The 24,528-nt window shown below is 38.7% G+C and overlaps 1 protein-coding gene across 7 annotated transcripts in view; it reads right to left on the bottom strand.

Annotated features, from left to right (window-relative positions):
* Window positions 1–24,528, bottom strand: part of LOC149240092 (prolyl 4-hydroxylase 1) — a 419,466-nt gene that overhangs the window by 285,069 nt on the left and 109,869 nt on the right. The gene's annotated exons all lie outside the window — the stretch shown is intronic.

Raw genomic sequence — 24,528 nt, forward strand, 5'->3', positions numbered from 1 at the left:
TAGCAATGGAGACACATATCTCAGAAAAGAATTCCAAAAGCAACCATTAGCCAAAAGAGTGAAGGAAAGAAAAAAAAGGCATATCAGTCTGCAGCCAATAAATCAATTTAGAACTCCACTGATTTTCCTTCAAGCAAAGAGGACAGAAGAAGGAAGTTGTTATGATCAAGAACAACTTTAGATATAAGAGCAACAAAATTAAAGAATGTCACCCACGGTCCACCATAATGAATGTGTCCATCTCTTTATTTTACATTTTACTTGAAAGCCATTATAACATACATTGAGAGAACTCCACCGACTTTCCTTCAAGGATGGACAGAAGAAGAAAGTTGATAAAGAAAGAACAAATAAAGAAATTATATTAATGTCTGTGAATGACCAAAATAGGTCAAATGCAACTCGAAACTGCACCCACAAATAGTAGTAAAAAGAAGGCCTAGAGTATCTTCCACCTAAGAAAACTACAAAATAAACGGGTTTACCAGGAAAAGAATGTAAACCCTAAAAGATTACATGACACCAACTATAACTATCAAGAACATAATCCCTTTGATATACAATGAAGTAAAATTAGTAATTGATGTAGAAGAGAGTAGAAACTAAAAAAGGACCAGAGGGTATGGAGTAATCCCACTGATCCCCATTGTCATCAGGAGTAATCTGCAGTGCTGTCAATCACTGATAGTTGTCTGTTAGTTCTTTCCTGGCTTGGAGTCGAACAGTGAGTGACAACAAACAAGGCTGAGACAACAAGCTTTACCAAGCATTGTAGGCTAACAGAACTGCTGTCAAAAAGGAATCCAACTATTCTCCCTTCAAGCTAACTTATGACCACAATGCAGCGTGTTCTGTTTCACGACTCCTGTCACTTTTTGAGTGTCTTAAGAATTTCAAACATGGTATTGACAGAAGACAGAGGTCCCATGAAATCAAACCAAATAATTTCTAATTGTTAAGGTAAGAGTTACAGACAGTCAACTTTTACTACTGTCTAGTTTTTGTGGGAATAAATATGTGCTCTTGCAATCCATCTCATCCACTTTCATATGATTATATTTTAATGCAATTAGAGGCAGCTGAACTTTCACACTTTTCCAGATGCAGGAATTCTAAATAGAATTATTTTAGGTAAATTCCGCTTCTCCTCACCCGAACCATCAAATAAAATCCTCAGGAAAAAGTATTGGGTATTGAACCAATGTCTTCCTGTCTAGCTTGTCTTAGTAATAGATGAACGTTTTGATATTTTAAACTCCAGCTAATTCAGGTATGAAGAAAACGAGTTTGGTAATGGGAGTGACTGGAGGAAACAAAGGACTGAAATTTTGATTTTAACAGCTCGAAAGGTAAGGAATGGAAAACTTCAAGGAACTCCTATCTTACACCACTCTCAAAAAGGGATCCGGTTATGCTACCTTCATGCTTATTATGACTGTGATGCAACGTGTACTATTTTATAACTTCTGAAACTTTTTGAGTGGCTTAAGAATTTCAAACAATGTGTCCATGGATCTGAATCCAGAAACATTTCTGATTTGGAAGCACCAGAGGATCTGCTCTATATCTGGTTCCAACTTGCCAAATGTCAAGCTGGTGGATACTTCAAAAAACAAATTATGTTAAAAACACATTAAAAAACATAAATAAAAAATAAAAAAGCAAAGTGCAAAGCCTTAAACCCTAACATTTGCCTAGAAAATAACCCCTCACACCATCCAAAACACACAAATCTAAGTTTCTCATCATTGTCTGAATTTATGAATTTGTAAGCATAATTATGTTAAAAACACATTAAAAAAGATAAATAAATAAGCAAAGTGCAAAGGCTTAAACCCTAACATTTGCCTAGAAAATAACCCCTCAAACCATCCAAAACACACAAATCTAAGTTTCTCATCAACATCTGCATTTATGAATTTGTAAGCATGATTATGTTAAAAACCATTAAAAAACATAAATAAATAAGCAAAGTGCACAGCCTTAAACCCTAACATTTGCCTAGAAAATAACCCTGTTGGAAATACTGAGGGGGGTGAATCAGTATTTCTTTTCAATTGTTATGATTAGCAGTTAAGATTCTTCACAATTATAATCAGAAAAATAAATAATAAGAAATTTATTAGGAACAAGTGAGGACACCAATCCTCTTTTTACAAAATTTTGAGTACAATGATGATGAGGGCTCCAACCCTAGAAACTACAAGGCTCCAACCTGTTGCCACGCTCCAACTTGGGCTTTTATGAGGCTCCAACCTCTAGGGTTCCGACCCTATCTTCCTCAAGGCTCCAACCCTTCAAATTTTTAACAAAGAGAATATATGAATGACTTACATTAATGGTCGAACATCTGCTCCATAAGACTGCACCAGACTTCAATTTACCCACTCTCCAAGAGCTTCAAATGCTACACCGCTCAAAGCTTTATATGCTACACTGTCCAAAGTTTGCTCCAATCTTAGCTTATAATTTACTTCAGAAATATCAATGGGCTGCTTCAAAGGATGTAGTTACTTTGACTTCAAGTCTGCTTCTCATCACAGAAGTAATCACTGGTCTGAATTAATATAGAAGACTGTCCACTATCCGAGGTGTAATGTCACAGGTTTGTATGACTGAGACACCACCACAAATCCGAGTTTCTTAATCACAGGTCTAAGTTACTTCTTCAGGGTGTGAGTCTTCTCTTCTCAGGTTGCTGTAGCTCTGTAATTCAAGGTCCGAGGGGCAATCCTTCAAGTATCCGAATCTGAAACCGAGTTTGAAATGATACAGTCAAGGGTCCGAGGGTACTGACGGTAAAGCTGAATCTTTACACAAGTCCAACCCACCCAGGCAGACTCCACAAGTGATAGTCCAAGGTCTAATCACTGATCCAAGCTATGATACACACCTTCTACAGGTCGGAACCCTTAGGCTAGGCCTCCTCCACAGGTCTGTTCTGAAAACTTATCTCAGGCATCCGAGATTCTCGATTCTCACAAGTGACAATTTCCTTCTCAGAAGTATATCCGAGCCCTTTTATACTTTGATTCTAGCAATCCGAGCCTTCAACAATCTTGCAGATCCGAGCTCCTTTAGTTTACTGTTCTGTAGTCTGAGATCTGCTCCTTTAGGTCTGAGATTAACTAGCCCAAACTTTTATGTCCTCGGCCTCCTTAGTTCACGAGCTGTGAACTTTTCTTCCTCTTCTGTATTCCTGTATTGATATTCACTGAAAGTTGATGATGGAAATGAAGAGTTCGATCTTCTATTTATACAAATTTGACCTTAGATGAAGGGACATGTCTTTTAGAGGTGAGGCTGACAGTTCAGGTAGGCTTAAGTCGGCTGGAATAAGGATATATTATATTATCTATAAAAAAATCAATTTCTCTTGGATTAAGAGGAGTTAGAGGATGAGTAATGGCTCATTGGAAAAGGGAAGGTATCCTCTACAAGATGGTGAAAGAGTCATTGTAATATTATGTCTCCAATGTTACCAAAAGTATTTTTCTTTATGACAGTCCAAGAATTGTAGTACAGACCTTGGATTTTAGGATTTTTCATGTAGAGAAAGGTGTCATGAATCTAAACATAAAGGAGGGTTTCTTCATCAAGAGTAAGGACATCATATAGATAGGGTTTCATTAGGACAAGGGCTTCTTCATTAGGACTCCAAGTGTGACCTTAAACAATTATCCATGTCATCATCATATTTTCATCAGTGCTCATATTGACATCAATGACAATTATTGACCAACAATCTCCCCCTTTGTCATTGATGGAAATATTCTTTCTTCTTCCGTCATGTTCTCCCCCTTTGACATCAATGGCAAATGGGGTGTCCAAGTACTCCCCCTATCAAACTGCTTCTTGACATACTGCACCCCCTATCATGGTGCACCTACCCTTGTTAATGAGTTGTCTTAATGTGATGCAAGAGCAATGACCCCCATCTTTTGGTGAAGATATTCAAATGCTTCTCGTGGTAGGGGTTTTGTGAAGGTATCTGCAATTTTTTCCTTTGTATTGACGTATTCCAATGTGATGTTCTGTTTTGCAAGTTGTTCTTGGAGAAAATGATATTTGATTGGAATGTGTTTTGTCTTTGAGTGCATTACCGGATTCTTTGAAAGACTGATGGCATTGGTGTTGTCACAATAGATAATGATAGGTTGATTAGTTTCTACGTTGACATCTTTCAGTGCTTCCTTCATCCAGAGTATTTGTGTACAACAATCTGCAGTAGTTATGTATTCGGCTTCAGCAGTGGAGAGAGATATAGAAGATTTTTTTTGCTAAGCCAAGATACAAGACAATCTCCCATGAAGAATGCATTTCCACTAGTACTTTTTCTATCGTCTATGCTTCCAGCCCAATCAGCATCGATGTAAGCCATCACGGTAAGGGTTGTTCTCTTGGGATACCATAGGCCAAAATTAGGAGTACCTTTCAAATATCTGAGAACTCTTTTCACAACCAACAAATGGGATTCCTTAGGAGCAGATTGAACTCTTGCCAGCATTCCTACTGCTTGCATAATATCGGGTCGTGAAGCAGTTAAGTATAGAAGAGCTCCAATTATTGACCTGTAAAGAGTTGCATCTACCGAAGGGGATTCATCATCTTTGCTTAATTTGCAATTTGTAGTCATTGGTGTGCTCATAGGAGCACATTCTTCCATCCCATATCTCTTAAGCATGTCTTTAAGATATTTTTCTTGGGATATGAACATACCTACTTTAGTTTGAATTACTTGAAATCCAAGAAAGTAAGATAATTCACCAATCATAGACATTTCAAATTCCTTCAACATGTTTTGAGCAAATTCATGACTCACCTCATCATTGTTAGTTTTTGGTAGCATCAGATGTGCTCTAACCATGAAAATTGGTGTAGAGGATAAGGCACATGAGTTCTAAAGAACTCAGAAACCGTTTGGTGAAATTCCACCCGGATTGTATTTTGTTAAAATAATTAATATTTTTAATGGGGTTCCTAAGTCTAAACTTAGGAAAATTAAAATATTAATGGGTATTAATCAAAATATGGGTGAGAATGATCTAGAAGGCAAATCAAGTCATGTTTTAATCTTAGCCGTTGATTAGAGACTTAATCTCAGTCGTTGAAATCTCAACGAGAAAAGTATAAGGAGGCTTGGGGTTCATTTAGAAACACAGAGAGAGAGAGAGAGAATTGATCTAGAGTTCGATTTTTGGGGCTAGGAAGCTGAGAAATTCGAACTAAGTGATCATTCAACAGCAAAGGGGCAGTGAGAATCCGGGAGGACTTTCCGGAGAATACTGACAGAGAGGCGGAGAGAGCTTGCAAAGAGGCAACGCAGTAGCCGGGAGAGCTGACGCTGGGCCAGTCTAGGCCCACGCAGTCCTGACACAGAGCCAGAAGGGCCAACGCAGAGCAGAAAAGTTGCCTGTCACGCAGAATCCAAAACTGTCGGGAATAGCCGAAACTGTCGAGAACTACCAAAATAGTCGGGATAGCTGATGCAGAGGGCAGAAGAAATGATGCAGGTTTGACGCAGAGCCTAAAAGATTGAAGCAGAGCCTATGCAAAGCCAGCACAGAAATAGTCGAGGTTAGCCAGTCTTGTGCCGAATCAGCCAGAATTCTGCCGAGTGAAGTGAGGTAAAACTCACTCAGATTTTCCACCAGTATTTTTCTCTGTAAAAGATTGCTAGATGAGCATCCTAGATTTGTATTCAGATATTTCTCCTGCATAATAATAAACACTCAGAACTGTTGCACCAATTTTCCCGCATTGGGTTTTTCCAGGGACTAATGTGTCCAAAAATAAGTGTGTCCTATGTATCTTGTTCTTTCTTCTGTTTTTTGTTTCATGAGATCAAACATTTAATGAGTGTAGGCTGCAGAAGTAATTTGCTTCAGTATTCAGAAGAATAACCTGGTTAATATATGTTAAAAATCAAGTAGGTGAAGTAGATTCAAATTTGCTGCAGTAGGGGTTCCTTCAATGTAGGAATTTTCACATGTTATCAGAGGATTGATTTTGAAACAGGAAGAGAAGATCCAGTGCTGAGCAATGAGGCCGAAAGTTGCACTTGGCAGCAATTTGAATCCCCTTGAAGGGATTGCGCAGTCCTTGCCGGGAAGCAGATACGAGGAAATCTCTCTCTGAGTGAGATGATAGAGAGGTACGATTTCCAGTTCGTGAGTTTGCAGAGGCAGAGGGAGTGACGCAAAGCCTCAGTGCAGTGCTTGAAGGGCGCAGTTTCTGCCAGGTAAGAAATTCGCTGGAAAAGAAAGAAGACACGTAGAAGGGGAATTTTTCTCCTCAGAGAGCTTTCCACCAGAAAGTTCGAATTTCTCACTTGCTAAGCAGCTGAGCAGTGCTAAGCAATGACTAGAGGAGTCAGTTTGACAGTTGGGTGAGATGGCATCGCATGGGCTCAGAGATCAAGACAGGTTGGAAGGAGCTTCCAACTATGTCATATGGAAGTCCGAAGAACAGAATCTTAGTTGTTCTGGAGGAATATGATCTCGAGGCCTACGTCAATAGTGTTGTAGTTGTTCCTGTTAACAACGATCAATTGAAGAAATACAAGGCCAAGCAAGGGAAGGCAAAGAGGCCCATTCTCGATGGATTTCAAGATCATGTGGTCTCACACTTGCAGGGCAAGGATACAACCTAGGATATGTGGGAAGCCTTGTCTTCTCTATATGAAGGCTCTTCTGAAGAGCGCAAAATGTATTTGGAGCAGAAGTTGCAGCAGACTTTGATGTAGAAAGGAAGAGGGGTGAACCTCTATCTTCAGCGTCTTCAGGACACTAGAGACCAGCTTGCTACAGTGGGGTCCACTCCTCAGCCAACCGCGATGGTGAGGATAGCCCTGAATGGAGTCTCGGATGAATGGCAAGTTTTCGCCCAAAGCATATTGGGCAGAGAAAAACTACCTTCATGGGAGGAGATGTGGGTAGCTCTTCAACAGGAGGAGTTAAGGAGGGACCTAGTGAAGGTCAACCTCAGTGGTAGCAGTGGGAGCAGCTCAAAGACGGAGGAGAAGGAGGAAAACGCAGCTCTTGCATCAAAGGGACAGTAGAAGCTGAAGCAAAGGAAGGGAATTTCGAAGGTGAAATGTTTTAGTGGTGGCGAGTTGGGCCACTATGCATCCCAGTGTCCTTTGAAGAAAAAGGACAAGGATGAGAAACATGATCCTAAGGCTGCTTCAGCAAAGATTGACGAGGATGAGTTTGGCATGAGTGCCCACGCATCTCAAGGAGGGAGATGAGGCAATATTGAGTTGTAGTTGGGAGGACTACATGTGGGCAGGATCCTTGAGGAGTCCACCTCTTGGATCAATTCTTTGCTACGGGAGCCCAAGATTCAGCGGTAGTGAGATGGACTTAGTGTCAGATGATGTAGTGGAGTGTTTGGAGGACAGATGGAGTAGCTGGGGACCAGACACAAATCAGCACAAAGCAAGGTTGGCAGTAGTGCAGTTGGCACAGTGCAGTAGTCAGTAGCAGCGCAGAAGATTCAAAGGGTTAGAAACTAGTAGCAGTCAGATTCCAACATTCATTGTATTATGTTGAACACAGTTAAGATCAATGAATTTTGGATGCTTTTTAGTTGCTTTTTAGTTGCTTCTCTCAGCAACTGAGTTGCGGTACTGATGCAGTGTTAGCAGTGACAGTGCCAGCAGCATAGCAGATGAAGCGTTTGCGAGGGAGCTATAGTACAGATGCAACAGTGGCAGTGGCAATGTCATGGGCAGCAGTACAGTAGCAGCAACAACAAAAGTGCAGAAAGGAGGTGCTTCAGAAATAGAGCAGCATGCAGGTGGACATTGTTGCTAGAGCACCTTCCTCGCTAAGAGGGAGTGTTAGTTTTTGGTAGCATCGAATGTGCTCTAGAAATGAAAATTGGTGCAGAGGCTAAGGCACATGAGTTCTAAAGAACCCAGAAACCGTTTGGTGAAATTCCACCCGGATTGTATTTTATTAAAATAATTAATATTTTTAATGGGGTTCCTAAGTCTAAACTTAGGAAAATTAAAATATTAATGGGTATTGATCAAAAGACGGGTGAGAATGATCTAGAAGGCAGATCAAGTCATGTTTTAATCTTAGTCGTTGATTAGAGACTTACTCTCGGTTATTGAAGTCTCAACGAGAAAAGTATAAAAAGGAGGCTTGGGGTTCATTGAGAAACACACACACACACAAAGAGAATTGATCTAGAGTTTGATTTCTAGGACTAGGAAGCTGAGAAATTCGAACTAGGTGATCATTCAGTAGCAGAGGGGCAATGAGAATCCAAGAGAAGAACTTTTTGGAGAACACTAACAGAGAGGCAGAGAGAGCTTGCAGAGAGGCAGCGCAGTAGCCGGGAGAGTTGACACAGGGCCAGTCTGGGCCCACGCAGTCCTGATGCAGAGCCAGAAGGGCCAGCGCAGAGCAGAAAAGTTGTCTGTCACGCAGAATCCATAACTGTCGGGAACAGCCGGAACAGTCGAGATAGCTGACACAGAGGGCAGAAGAGGTGACGCAGAGCCTACGCAGGGCCAGCACAAAAATAGCCGGGGTTAGCCAATCTTGTGCCAGATCAGCGGAAATTTTGCCGAGTGAAGTGAGGTAAAACTCACTCAGATTTTCCGCCAGTATTTCTTTTGAATTGTTATGATTAACAGTTAAGATTCTTCACAATTATAATCAGAAAAATAAATAATAAGAATATTAATTAAGAACAAGTGAGGACACCAATCCTCTTTTTACAAAATTTTGAGTAAAATGATGATGAGGGCTCCAACCCTTCAATCTACAAGGTTCCAACCTGTTACCAAGCTCCAACTTGAGCTTTTATGAAGCTCCAACCTCTAGGGCTCCGACCCTATCTTCCTCAAGGCTCCAACCTTGTTTTAGAGGCTCCAAACCTTCAAATTTTTAACAAATAGAATGTATGAATGACTTACTTTAATAGTCGAACATCTGCTCCATAAGACTGCACCAGACTTCAATTTACCCACTCTCCAAGAGCTTCAAATACTACACTGCTCAAAGTGTTATATGCTACACTGTCCAAAGTTTGCTCCAATCTTAGCTTATAATCTACTTCAGAAATATCACAGAACTGATCACTGGTCTGAATTAATATAGAAGACTGTCCACTATCCGAGGTGTAATGTCGCACGTTTGTATGACTGAGACACCACCACAGATCCGAGCTTCTTAATCACAGGTCTAACTTACTTCTTCAGGGTGCGAGTCTTCTCTTCTCAGGTTGCTGTAGCTCTGTAATTCAAGGTCCGAGGGGCAATCCTTCAAGTATCCGAATCTGAAACCGAGTTTGAAATGATACAGTCAAGGGCCGAGGGTACTGAGGGTAAAGCTGAGTCTTTACACAAGTCCAACCCACCCAGGCAGACTCCACAAGTGATAGTCCGAGGTCTAATCACTGATCGGAGCCATGATACACACCTTCTACAGGTCGGAACCCTTAGGCTAGGCCTCCTCCACAGGTCTGTTCTGAAAACTTATGTCAGGTATACGAGATTCTCACAGGTGACAGTTTCCTTCAGAGAAGTATATCCGAGCCACAGATGTCACAGCTTTACAGTATAATGTTACTGGTCCAAGCAGATTTTTAGAGAAGATTGTCCAAGCCCTTTTATATTTAACTCTAGCAATCCGAGCCTTCAACAATCTTGCAGATCCGAGCTCCTTTAGTTTACTGTTCTGTAGTAGGAGATCTGCTCCTTTAGGTCCGAGATTAACTAGTGCAAACTTCTATGTCCTCGGCCTCCTTAGTTCACGAGCTGTGAACTTTTCTTCCTCTTCTGTATTCCTGTATTGATATTCACCGAAAGTTGATGATGGAAATGAAGAGTTCAATGCTCTATTTATACAAATTTGACCTTAGATGAAGTGACATGTCTTTTAGAGGTGATGCCAACAGTTCAGGTAGGCTTAAGTCGGCTGGAATAAGGATATATTATATTATCTAAAAAAATCAATTTCTCTTAGATTAAGAGGAGTTAGATGATGAGTAAGGGCTCATTGGAAAGGGGAAGGTGCCCTCTACAAGATGGTGAAAGAGTCATTGTAATATGATGTCTCAAACGTTACCAAAAGTATTTTTCTTTATGACAGTCCAAGAATTGTAGTACAGACCTTGGATTTTAGGATTCTTCATGTAGAGCAAGGTGTCATGAATCTAGACATAAGGGAGGGTTTCTTCATCAAGAGTAAGGACATCAAATAGCTAGGGTTTCATTAGGACAAGGGCTTCTTCATTAGGACTCCAAGTGTGACCTTCAACAATTATCCATGTCATCATATCTTCATCAGTGCTCATATTGACATCAATGACAATTATTGACCAACAAACCCCTCCCACCATCCAAAACACACAAATCTAAGTTTCTCATCATTTTCTGCAATTATGAATTTGTATGCATGAATTAAAGCAAAAAATATTCAGAATCTGAAATTATCTATGTTTTCCGGCTCATGCACTTTTCATATTTATATTCTTTATATAACATTTCCCTGTATCCAAATACTGACATTTCAAAAAATCCAGTGGACAGTATCCATTTATAAGCAACTTGGACAAAAAGCACAGGTAAGCAAATAATTTCTAAACTCTAAAGTTAAGAGTCAAGACTGTAAGAGTTAGCCATGGTCAACTCTTGCTTTTGGATAGTGTCCAGAAGAATAAATTTGTGCTCTTGCAAGCCATCTCATTCACTTTCATATGAGTATATTTTGAACAATTAGAGGAAGTTGAACATACACCATTTTCCAGGTGTGGGAATTCAAAGAGAAATTTTTCTCCCAGGTATCTCTTCCCCTCCTCCCAACCACCAAATAAAGTCCTCAGCAACTACTAGGTATTCACATTTAAAAACATACAATAAAAGATGAAAAAGTGAAGTAAAAAACCTTAAACCCTAACTTTTGCCTAGAGAATAGCCCCTTCCACCATCACAAACACACAGAGCTAAGTTTCTCATAGCCATTTGCATTTATGAAGTTGTAAGTGCTAATTAAAGCAAAATATATTCAGAATCTGAAATTTTATATGTTTTCAGTTCATGTATTTTTTATATTTATATTGTTTATATATCATATCCCCGTATCCAAATACTGATTTTTCAAAAAATCCAGTGGATAGTATCCATTTCCATGCAACTTAGACAAAAAGCAGAGGTCCAAAGCATTCAACACTAATCATTTCTAAATTGTTAAGGTAAGACTCTAAGAATTAGACGTGATCAACTCTTGCAGTTGGATAGTGTTCTTGCAAGCCATCTCATCATGGTCATATGATTATTTTTTGTACAATTTGAGGCAGTTGAACTTACACCATTTTCCTGGTGCTGGAAATTTAAAGAGAATTTTTTCTCACAGATTCCTCTTCTCCTCCTCCCACCCATCAAATAAAGTCCTCAGCAACTACTGGGTCTTCAACCAACATTTTCCTGTCTAGCTCGTTTCGGTAGTAGATGTATGTTTTCGAATCCAGCCAATTGAGATAGGAAGAAAATAAGTTCAGCAATGGAAGTTGTTGTCGCGGAGATTGACACGACAACGCTCAGACCGAGGGCTGTCACTCTGATCCCCGATCCCTCCGTTTAATCCTGTCTCCCGCGGCTAAGGGGGGTAGACCCTGTAAGATGATGAAGGCCAACTGCCAAACAGTTGGGCTGGGAGATATGATGCACTAAAAAGATTTTATTAATTTGGTAGACCAGTGCCTTATGAGATTGATGTTTAAACGATTACTTGTGAGGTGATGTAAGAATATAAACCATGAACAGCAATCAGTTATCATCAAATAACTAAAACAGTGCTTATAAGTTCCTGTAATGACCAAATCGCAATAACGATATCCAGCGACTAGGAAAATAATAATGCAATTACAAATTGTTAACCAGATACCATATTAAGATAATCATTCATGTACAGATAAAAACATTCATTCTGCATCAATAACTTTAAATCTCATCATGAAAATTTCTCAAATAACTGGATCTGGCAAAAGAAACTTCCACAATATTTTTATTTTTCAAAATTTTAAAAGAAAAACGAAATTTAAATTTTTTTTTTTTTTTTTAAATGAAAACAAGAAATTTAAAACTAAATCTAAACTCTTTTTTATTTTTTATATGATAAAAATCTAAAAAAAAAGGGAAAAAATCTAAAAAAAAAAAAAAAAAAAAACTAAACTAAAATTAAATAAATCTTTTTTATTTTTTTCATATTTTCAAAATACCAGAAAAAAGACTAAATTAAAAACTACATAAAACAAAACATAAACTACTTTAAAAAATTAAATTGAAATCTAATTAGAAACCTAACTGTAAAAATGGTTATCAAAACATAAAAAAAGAACTAAGCGGTCAGCAATACGTTATACGCTACCACGCTTACCCTACGCCATACACATTTTCTTCAAAGTTTAATGCAGAAACTTAAGTCCTGAAAGGAAAGCGACGAGCAAACAGAAAAATCTTCACGGAAATGGCAGGGTGACAAGAGCGTAAATGGTTATTCGTTGAACGTAATACAGGATACTTCAATGGCAAAAACCGAATGACGTATAAAACGATAAAATCGTGACTTCAAATGGATCGAAAGGCAGAGGTTCGAGAAGCCTGCGGGAGAGTTTTGCGTGGATGATACAGTGAGAAATGATAGCTGCAGGGAGATGAGACTGTGCGTAAGGCAGCAAAGACTTCGACTTGGAGGGATTTGATCGTGTATAAATCAAGCAGATTTCTCTGATGCCCACCAGAAGAAACAAAAAAAAAAAAAAAAAAAAAAAAAAAAAACTTGATAAAAGACCGAACACGCAGAGAAATTCTAATGTGAGGAATGGTGACGGCAGGGCGAATTTCGACGAGAGACAAAAAAGATTTAAATGCATATCCAGGTAATCTAATATGATAGGCCAAGCCACGAATTAATGAACGTCGGCTCAAACAAAAAATGTCAACGCATGCACAGCCGACGGCAAGGAAAAATATGGGGTCAGATTTAAAAAATGTTACCTGAGCACTGCATTCAATTCGCTGGCGTTTAAACAATATGAACCTAAATCGAATCCACACAAGATTGTTTTGTACGCAGGTCGGCCGGTGTGAAGGGAGACTGGGCAGAATTCGCTCGTCAGCCAAGAAAAATTTCAGCGGTGATTACAGGCCTACGAAGATTTTACAGCGGCCATCATACGCTATGACCTCGTTGTTTGCTGCCCTGATGCCAAACGTAGATAACTGTACCGGAACTATGACAAGATATAAATGGACAGAGAAACTTTTAAACAGATCAAACGTAACCCTTTTTCTATTTTGCTTTACGTTCTGGGTGCATATGGATGGCTATTACAGTCAGACAAGCGACGGATTCAACAAATAGACTCGAAACTGGAAAAGCTAATGGCGGCGGCAGAAACGATTTAAAAAATACCTGGAGATGATGCTACGAAGAGATTACCTAGTCACTGAAGATTGAACTGCAACCTCACCTGATGACAGATATCCTGTGTCTTTTAAATGTTTGCAAATGTTAAATCAGACTGCTTGATTTCTATTCTGGAACAGCGTTTCCTCCGAAGCTTAGTTAAAACCCTTTAACTGGACTATGTTCCTTTCAGTAAACGGTTTGTGGGACTCAATCCCTCAACAGCCAGCCCAGCAGATGGGCAGACAATCAACACAGTACTAGAGAAAAACCTTTTCCCGATTTTGTCTTAGTAATCCTGCAGGAAAAGAAATCTGGCAGATATACACAAAATTTTGCAGTAAACCCTTCAAAATTAACCTAGAATCACAAAAATTTACAGCTCTAGAACAGCCAAATTTAACAATAATTGCAGTAATATTTTCGAGATATCAGAGACATTGAATTTTGCTGTGAATAGAAAGAAAGTCTCCCATGCAAAACAGGAAATAAACTTTAAATGATTAACCTAGGGCCAAAATCAGCGGGGCTCTGCAAAGAAGAGCTTGTGGGAGTCGGCTGGTTCAGCCTAGAACTTCCCCAAACGCCCACCAATATTCTTCAGTAAAGGATTTTCTGCACGGCTCAAGCAACCATCAGTAAAGAGAGAAAGAATGCTGCTAGATTTCAGGAAATAATGGAGATACCTGCCATTATTTCAGAAACCCTAACAACACTCAAACCCTAGCAAGTGAACAAGATACCTGTGCTCACAATACTCTGAAAACAAGCTATTATTAATGGCTGAAATCTGAAATATGCAGAAAAATAAACATCTCACAGCAATTCCAGAGAGTAACACCAGCAAGATTTGGACCCCAAAGTCTTCTTTTATTAACCAGAAATCAGATTACAAGAGAGCTTTTTCAGTACTGACTCACAGATCGAATCAACCTGTGAAATGACCCCCTAAGACCCTATATAAAGGAAATGATCCCAACGGCTAGTTTGAGTGATCCATGTCGAAGTGATCTCGATCGTCGATGAGGATCAAGACATCTCTTAATCTCATCCGTCGATTTTATTAAAAAATGATATTTTGCATGCATTCACAAAAAATATTATTATTTTATTATTTAGGGTTTTTGCTTTATTTTATGAACTTTTTATTATTTTTTATTTATTTCATTTTTTTTAATTTTTTAATTTTTATTTATTTTATTATTTTAGTATTTCATTTATTTTCTTAAATGGATCATTCGAACTAAGCCGTTGGAAACATCACCTAGGACCTAGGACTTAGGACTCATGAGGGGACTAAAACATTTTTCAACCCTCAAGACACATTACATCATGACTTTTACAATTTAAATCTTAAGGGGACAAACCCACTTTAACATAGACCCTCATAAACCACCCAGTTTTGCGACACAACTATAATCTAGCAGATTAACACGCTAGGATTCTCCTAAAGTTCTAATAACAAAATGCATCCCGGCTTTGGGGTCAGGTTGAAGGAAAACTCTGCCGATCGTAGATCGGTGAGACGAAAAACCTCCCGGGACGTAGATTATCATTAGAAAGTTAGGTCCACCTAGGCAATTTTACATACATGACTCTGATCTGCTTAGATTATTTACAATTCATACATGCAGACTGGGTTTACAATTAAAATGATCAAGCTGTTGATGACTGTAGGCTGGCACAGACACGTCATTCAGGTGCTACCCCTTTCTGCCAAGAGAAAGGGGGTGTACTGCATGGGTAGTTGACTGGTAGTGGTCAACATCTGGCTCTACTTGGGGACACGTTGTTGCTCTGTAGGAATGTGAGAATCCAGAATCTACATCCATACAACACACAAATAAAAATAAGTAGCGTCCATTCCAAAATCATCGTATACATTAAGCACAGGAAAGATAAAAGCTCTTCATTTATTGACTAACTAATAACATGAAAAGTAAATCTAATCCTAAAAACAGAAATGAAATGCTGAAAAGACAAGGAGTAGGGATAGAAATACAATACAAAAGATGCCCCATGGCATCAGATATCATCTCTGAAGAACAGCTTGAGCATTTGGCCGTTCGCTGGTAGATCAAGTGGTTCACCATCCAATCTGCTCAAGTAGAATGAGTTTGGCCCAGCTATATCTCTAATGATGTATGGTCCCAGCCACAAGCTGTCAAACTTCTTATGCTTTCCCGGTTTTTCATTTTTGCGATCCCAAAGTAAAACCATATCTCCAACCTGCAAAGATCTAGATCGAGAGCATTTATCAAAGCTTTTCTTAATATTAGATTGATTTTTACATATAGTCTCAAAAGCTGTCCGACGAGCCTCATCTAATTCCACAATCTGATCTATCCTATTCTGAACAACATCTTTATTAGCGGAAAAATTTTGGAGAAGCTGATAAGCTGGCAATTTTAGGTGCACAGGTAAGGTAACATTCAAGCCATAAACCAATTCAAAGGGAGATTTACCAGTAGATTTCTTCTTAATAATTCTGTCTGCCCACAAAGCATACTTGATTTTGCTGTCCCAAGATTTCTTGTTATCTCCTACTATCTTCTTGATAATGGTTATGAGATTTTTATTACTTGATTCAGCCAAACCATTACCCTGAGGATAGTAATTCGACAAATGAGATAAGACAATGCCATACTTGAAACAAAAAGATGTAAACTCTAAAGAACTAAAAGCCTTGGCATTGTCCGTAGTGATCTTAGCGGGGACACCAAATCTAGTAATGATGTTATTTTCAATGAAATCCATAATAACCCTTTCAGTGGCATTCTTAGCAGGAATGGCTTCGACCCATTTAGTGAAATAATCTGTAGCAGTCAAAATCCAAGAGTAGCCATTGCTAGAATTTTCATGGAACTTCCCTATGAAGTCCAGACCCCAATGCTGAAAAGGTGCCTCTACAATAACAGGTTGTAGAGGAAGGGCAGCAAGCTTCTGCTTCCTAGTGAACAGTTGACAGGCTTGACACGTTCTAACAAACTTGTGCACATCAGAAAAAATCGAAGGCCAATAATAGCCAGCTCTCAGGATTTTGTGGGCGGTAGTTCTAGCGGCATAATGACCACCGCAAAATCCTGAATGAAATTCGGAGATTAATCTTTTGGACTCAACATCGTCAACACACCTAAGCACTATGCCCTCAGGATTTCTCCATCCAAGGCCATCCTTCATAAGGCAATACTTAGTGGCCTTTAGTCTAAGAGCCCTTCTCTTATGAGCGACTAAATGGTTAGGACATGCAAGATTTGTCAAGTAGTAAACTATGTCCTTATACCATTCATGCTCTGCTAATCTTCTCAATTCTGGTGAAGATAGATCGTCAAGGCAAAACAAACCAAGAGTCTTTTCATTACTTTCCGTTAACATTTGAGCTAAACCTTGGCCTTTGATCAGCTTGGTGGGTCTAATTTCTAAATCATACTCCTGTATCTTAGTAACCCACCTAGCACGAGTCCCTAAGCAATCAGTTTGAGTTAATATGTCCTTAACAGCAGAATGTGGGACGAAAGCAATGATCTTAGAATAACCCACATAAGTTTTAAAATGCTTGAGAGACTTGACCAGGGCATAGGCCTGCTTTTCCATGGTATTGTACTTCAACTCAGAGTTTTGAAGTGCTCTACTCATGAAAGCAATAGGCTGCTCGTGACCATTTTTATTCTTTTGAAGCAAAACACCGGCGATGGTATCTTCAGAAGCGAAAGAAAAAATCATGAAATCCTTGGAGTAGTCAGGACTAACCAAGACAGGAACTTTTGCAATAGCAGACTTGATTTCTTGGAAAGCCTTTTTGCCCTCTTCTTGCCAGACAAATTTCGCATCTTTCTTCAGAAGACTTTGAATGGGCTTAGCTATTTCTGCATAATTTGGGATGAATCTTCTAATAAAATTTATCTTTCCAAGGAAAGACTGAAGGGATTTAAGATTATGCGGGAGAGGAATCTTTTGAATCGCTTCAACTCGTTCGGGATCGATCTTGATTCCTTCCTTAGAAATGATATGACCGAGTAATTTCCCTTCTGTTACCCCAAAAACAGATTTAGCCGGATTCAAAGAAATTCCATATTCTCTACATCTATCGAAAACTTTCCTAAGATGATCTATATGACTGATACCATCTTTAGAGAAAACGGTAAGATCGTCTTGGTAAATTTCGATAATTTTCCCGATCAACCCTTTGAAGGCATAATCCATGGCCCTCTGGAATGTAGCCCCAGCGTTTGTCAACCCAAATGGCATTCTAATGTATTCAAAAGTGCCCCATGGTGTTGTGAATGTGGTCTTGTGTCGATCTTCCTTTTTAACCCAAACTTGATTGTATCCAGAAAAGCCATCTAGCAATGACATCATTCTATACCCAGTTACCCTTTGCAACAAAGTTTCCATGTTTGGCAAAGGGTAATTATCCTTTTTGCATGCTAGATTAAGGTTTCTAAAATCGACACAAAGTCTTATTGTACCATTCTTCTTCCTGACAATCACCAAATTCGAACACCATGTCGAATGCCTAGTTTGAGCGATGATTCCTGCTGCAAACATCTTCGCAAGTTCTTTCTAGACCAGGGGGGCTAACTTAGGATTAATCTGCCTAAGTTTCTGCCGAAAGGGTTTAGCATTTTCGCCTTTTAAGGGAATAGTATGCTCCATAATATCTTCCCTATAGCCCTTCAACTCATCATAGGAAAAAGCTAAAACATCTCGATATTCGCGAAGTAAATCAGTTAACTTTTTCCTTTCCTCCAAACTAGTACCTTTACCGATTTTAACCATTTTCGGATTTTCAGGAGTACCAATGTTAACTTCAAGGTACTCGCCTGGGTCCAACTTGTTTTCTTCTCTCAGCTTCGTGGCATCATGCCGATCGAAATGTTGCTCTAAGGCAACCACATTTCTGGGAGTAGGATTTATGATATGTCTATGATCTAAAGAACAATCCTCGCCAGAAACTATCCGGAAATCCTCAAACTCATCCAAACTACTGAGAAAACGAACGACTTGTTTTTCATCATTAAAAACTTGCCAATGCTCTGAGTTGTCTGGAACAGATGGTCTGAATATTACTTCAATTTTAATTTTATCGTTAATTAACTCGTCAGACAACTGGAAAGTGGTAGCAGCTACGGCAAGTTCATCTGCCAAACTATTTAGCTCTCTAGGAATTGCTTCAAGGTTAAGGGCATCGAAGTGCTCCATAGTATCCCACACAGCATTTCGATAGTTTCTTAATCTCTGATTTCTACATGTGAATTTGTTTTTAAGCTGCATGATAACCAGATCGGAATCCCCCTTGATGCTAAGTAATTTAATCCTCAAAGCTTTGGCCAATTCAAGTCCCAACAATATGGCTTCATACTCAGCGACATTGTTGGTTGCTTCAAATTCTAAACGATAGGCAAACTTGAATATGTGACCAAGGGGAGATTTAAGCACTACTCCGGCACCTTTACCATGACTAGAGGACGCACCATCAAAGTACATATACCAGACTTCATCCTTAAGATCTTTAATCTCATCATCGGGAGGAATTATGAAATTGGACATGATAGAGTAGTTCCCGATGTCAGATTGTTCTCTAATTATTTCGTTATGAGGCTTCTTAGGATCTTCAACATGAAATTTCCTCTCAGGCTCTCTATTTAGTCTAACGAAACCACCACCGCCAGGAGAAGGAATCATAGCATATGACCAATTCATCTGAATGCTTCCCCCTAGATCAGAGGCCCACTTTCTAGATAACAGCATACCCCAAGCATCAGGTACATCAACGACAACAATATCCATAACAACCATGATGTCTGGGTAAACCGAAAGATGAACTTGCAAATCCTTGATTAAACCATGTACTTCGATTTTCTTAGAATCCATGGCACATATATTATAGTAGGGTCTGGAAACTCTTAAGTTAAGCTGTTCCATAACCCTTTTAGTCATAACACAAGCAGATGCACCTGAATCCAACATGCAGTTATTCAATTTATACCCATTGACTAATAAGGTGATAAAGAAGGGTTGATGATCTTTGTTATCAGCATCTACGCTTTGCAAATAAATAGGAGCATCATGATAATCAACCTCACGAATCTTCTGTTGAGAAGCGTTGACTTGAGGACCCTGAATTGCTTTTAGTAACTTGTCTCTTTGGGAAGGGATCTTAGCGATCTCAGATACAGGAACCCAGATTTTAGCATTATTAAACCAACTTCCCAAATCGACATCTATTCCAGAGTTTATGCCAGGGTTTAAAGTTCGAGAGGGAATTTGATTCCCGCTCTGATCTTTATCCCTTCTCTGGTATGTTAAACCCTTATCTCTAGCAATTTCTAAAATTTTCTCAGGAGAGGGTTTCTCACCATATAACCTAGCCAAAATGTCATCTTCGTTTTCAAAGTTATTTATACTAAAAGCAGATGAAGGATTCATAACATCATAGCTCCTTTCCTTAACCTCTATCCAATCATTCATAGGCAAAGGAAATTTGCTCCCTACTACGTTTATTTGCTCACCTGTCCCAAACATTCCATCATCTAAGATTCTTCTGACGATGGGACAAGAGGACTCTTCATGAAAAGCATCGCAAACACGACAGTAAGGAGGAGCATTATCAACCAGATTAGTAAGCGGATTAGGAGGTCTCTGCTCACTAGATTGACCCTTTCTTTGCCAATTATTATTTCTGTTATTATTATTTCGAGGTTGAAAATTTTGCGATTGCGCTCTTTCCATCTGAATCAACCTATTCTGCAAAGTGTTTATCTCCTTATTATGATTAATTTCCATAGTTTCAATTTTTTGAAGCAACTTGAGAACAAGTTCACTTTCAGGTTCTTGGACTGCTTTTCCCTTAGGTTCCTTTAGTTTTGTAGCAGCCCTATCAAAACCTGGGATTTCACACTTCCCAGAAGCTGCCTTGTCCTTTTCAAGTTCTATAGCTAAGGCTTGGCAATCTCTATAATCATTAAGTTTAGCACGCCTTAACTCATAAGACGGTTCAGGACTAAAGGCATCGATGTAAAAGTCTTGGAGAGTTTTATCTGTAGGTTTATAGTCTTGAGGTAGTTCTCTAATAATACCATTAAACCTTCTATTAAATTCTTCAACAGTTTCATCCTCTCTCTTTTTCATTAGAGTAAGAGATTTTACAAGATGTCTTCCCTCTCTCTTATCTCCATATTTGTCTCTAAATGAATTAATGATTGATTGTAAAGAGTCAAATGAATTTGGAGGTTTTTCTGTAAACCAGTCATAAGCATCACCTCCTAGAGTCAAGATAAAAAGAGTCATCCTGACATCTTCATGATCAAAATCAGGAGATCTAGCATACTTAGCCATCCATATGTTGAAATCTTGCAAATGGGAATTAACAGTAATAGCATTTTCTCCTTGAAAGCTAGGCAATTTGTCTATCCCAACAGATGGAATAGCATTGGGGTATCCAGGAAGGTTAGAAAAATTACAAGGGGCATACAGACTCATGGTGTTGCGCCTAACTTGACCTTTAAAGAGCAAATGAATATCGGAGAGGGCTTCTTGTCCAAGATTTCCAAGAAGTGTACGAGAAGCGAGTTTGTGTGATCGCACCCTATAAACCTTTTCAGGATCAAGAGTAGGATTGCACAGACTGCTTGGATGTCTTCTAGTGTACACTCTTGCAGATAATATAGGAAGTGGAGTCGCCACCTGAACAAGAAATTGAACACCGAAAAGCTTGAAATGAAAGAACCAAGGACAGAAAAACTCTATCCCCGGCAGCGACGCCAAAAAAATGTTGTCGCGCAGATTGACACGACAACGCTCAGACCGGGGGCTGTCACTCTGATCCCCGATCCCTCCGTTTAATCCTGTCTCCCGCGGCTAAGGGGGGTAGACCCTGTAAGATGATGAAGGCCAACTGCCAAACAGTTGGGCTGGGAGATATGATGCACTAAAAAGATTTTATTAATTTGGTAGACCAGTGCCTTATGAGATTGATGTTTAAACGATTACTTGTGAGGTGATGTAAGAATATAAACCATGAACAGCAATCAGTTATCATCAAATAACTAGAACAGTGCTTAAAAGTTCCTGTAATGACCAAATCGCAATAACGATATCCAGCGACTAGGAAAATAATAATGCAATTACAAATTGTTAACCAGATACCGTATTAAGATAATCATTCATGTACAGATAAAAACATTCATTCTGCATCAATAACTTTAAATCTCATCATGAAAATTTCTCAAATAACTGGATCTGGCAAAAGAAACTTCCACAATATTTTTATTTTTCAAAATTTTAAAAGAAAAACGAAATTTAAATTTTTTTTTTTTTTTTTTTAAATGAAAACAAGAAATTTAAAACTAAATCTAAACTCTTTTTTATTTTTTATATGATAAAAATCTAAAAAAAAAAGGGAAAAAATCTAAAAAAAAAAAAAAAAACTAAACTAAAATTAAATAAATCTTTTTTATTTTTTTTATATTTTCAAAATACCAGAAAAAAGACTAAATTAAAAACTACATAAAACAAAACCTAAACTACTTTAAAAAATTAAATTGAAATCTAATTAGAAACCTAACTGTAAAAATGGTTATCAGAACATAAAAAAAGAACTAAGCGGTCAGCAATACGTTATACGCTACCACGCTTACCCTACGCCATGCACATTTTCTTCAAAGTTTAATGCAGAAACTTAAGTCCTAAAAGGAAAACGACGAGCAAACAGAAAAATCTTCACGGAAATGGCAGGGTGACAAGAGCGTAAATGGTTATTCGTTGAACGTAATACAGGATACTTCAATGGCAAAAACCGAATGACGTATAAAACGATAAAATCGTGACTTCAAATGGATCGAAAGGCAGAGGTTCGAGAAGCCTGCGGGAGAGTTTTGCGTGGATGATACAGTGAGAAATGATAGCTGCAGGGAGATGAGACTGTGCGTAAGGCAGCAAAGACTTCGACTTGGAGGGATTTGATCGCGTATGAATCAAGCGGATTTCCCTGATGCCCACCAGAAAGAAAAAAAAAACTTGATAAAAGACCGAACACGCAGAGAAATTCTGATGTGAGGAATGGTGACGGCAGGGCGAATTTCGACGAGAGACAAAAAAGATTTAAATGCGTATCCAGGTAATCTGATATGATAGGCCAAGCCACGGATTAATGAACGCCGGCTCAAACAAAAAATGTCAACGCATGCACAGCCGACGGCAAGGAAAAATATGGAGTCGGATTTAAAAAATGTTACCTGCGCACTGCATTCAATTCGCTGGCGTTTAAACAATATGAACCTAAATCGAATCCACACAAGATTGTTTTGTACGCAGGTCGGCCGGTGTGAAGGGAGACTGGGCAGAATTCGCTCGTCAGCCAAGAAAAAGTTCAGCGGTGATTACAGGCCTACGAAGATTTTACAGCGGCCATTCATACGCTATGACCTCGCTGTTTGTTGCCCTGATGCCAAATGTAAATAACTGTACCGGAACTATGACAAGATATAAATGGGCAAAGAAACTTTTAAAAGATCAAACGTAACCCTTTTTCTATTTTGCTTTACATTCTGGGTGCATATGAATGGCTATTACAGTCAGACAAGCGACGGATTCAACAAATAGACTCGAAACTGGAAAAGCTAATGGCGGCGGCAGAAACGATTTAAAAAATACCTGGAGATGATGCTACGAAGAGATTACCTGGTCACTAAAGATTGAACTGCAACCTCACCTGATGATAGATATCCTGTGTCTTTTAAATGTTTGCAAATGTTAAATCAGACTGCTTGATTTCTATTCTGGAACAGCGTTTCCTCCGAAGCTTAGTTAAAACCCTTTAACTGGACTATGTTCCTTTCAGTAAACGGTTTGTGGGACTCAATCCCTCAACAGCCAGCCCAGCAGATGGGCAGACAATCAACACAGTACTAGAGAAAACCCTTTTCCCAATTTTGTCTTAGTAATCCTGCAGGAAAAGAAATCTGGCAGATATACACAAAATTTTGTAGTAAACCCTTCAAAATTAACCTAGAATCACAAAAATTTACAGCTCTAGAACAGCCAAATTTAACAATAATTGCAGTAATATTTTCGAGATATCAGAGACATTGAATTTTGCTGTGAACAGAAAGAAAGTCTCTCATGCAAAACAGGAAATAAACTTTAAATGATTAACCTAGGGCCAAAATCAGCGGGGCTCTGCAAAGAAGAGTTTGTGGGAGTCGGCTGGTTCAGCCTAGAACTTCCCCAAACACCCACCAATATTCTTCAGTAAAGGATTTTCTGCACGGCTCAAGCAACCATCAGTAAAGAGAGAAAGAATGTTGCTAGATTTCAGGAAATAATGGAGATACCTGCCATTATTTCAGAAACCCTAACAACACTCAAACCCTAGCAAGTGAACAAGATACCTGTGCTCACAATACTCTGAAAACAAGCTATTATGAATGGCTGAAAACTGAAATATGCAGAAAAATAAACATCTCACAGCAATTCCAGAGAGTAACACCAGCAAGATTTGGACCCCAAAGTCTTCTTTTATTAACCAGAAATCAGATTACAAGAGAGCTTTTTCAGTACAGACTCACAGATCGAATCAACCTGTGAAATGACCCCCTAAGACCCTATATAAAGGAAATGATCCCAACGGCTAGTTTGAGTGATCCATGTTGAAGTGATCTCGACCGTCGATGAGGATCAAGACATCTCTTAATCTCATCCGTCGATTTTATTAAAAAATGATATTTTGCATGCATTCACAAAAAATATTATTATTTTATTATTTAGGGTTTTTGCTTTATTTTATGAACTTTTTATTATTTTTTATTTATTTCATTTTTTTTAATTTTTTAATTTTTATTTATTTTATTATTTTAGTATTTCATTTATTTTCTTAAATGGATCATTCGAACTAAGCCGTTGGAAACATCACCTAGGACCTAGGACTTAGGACTCATGAGGGGACTAAAACATTTTTCAACCCTCAAGACACATTACATCATGACTTTTACAATTTACATCTTAAGGGGACAAACCCACTTTAACATAGACCCTCATAAACCACCCAGTTCTGCGACACAACTATAATCTAGCAAATTAACACGCTAGGATTCTCCTAAAG

This window comes from Pinus tabuliformis, chromosome 8 (assembly GCF_031772625.1).
Source record: "Pinus tabuliformis cultivar Carrire ecotype Pingquan chromosome 8, CPIR1, whole genome shotgun sequence".
Lineage (NCBI taxonomy): Eukaryota > Viridiplantae > Streptophyta > Pinopsida > Pinales > Pinaceae > Pinus > Pinus tabuliformis.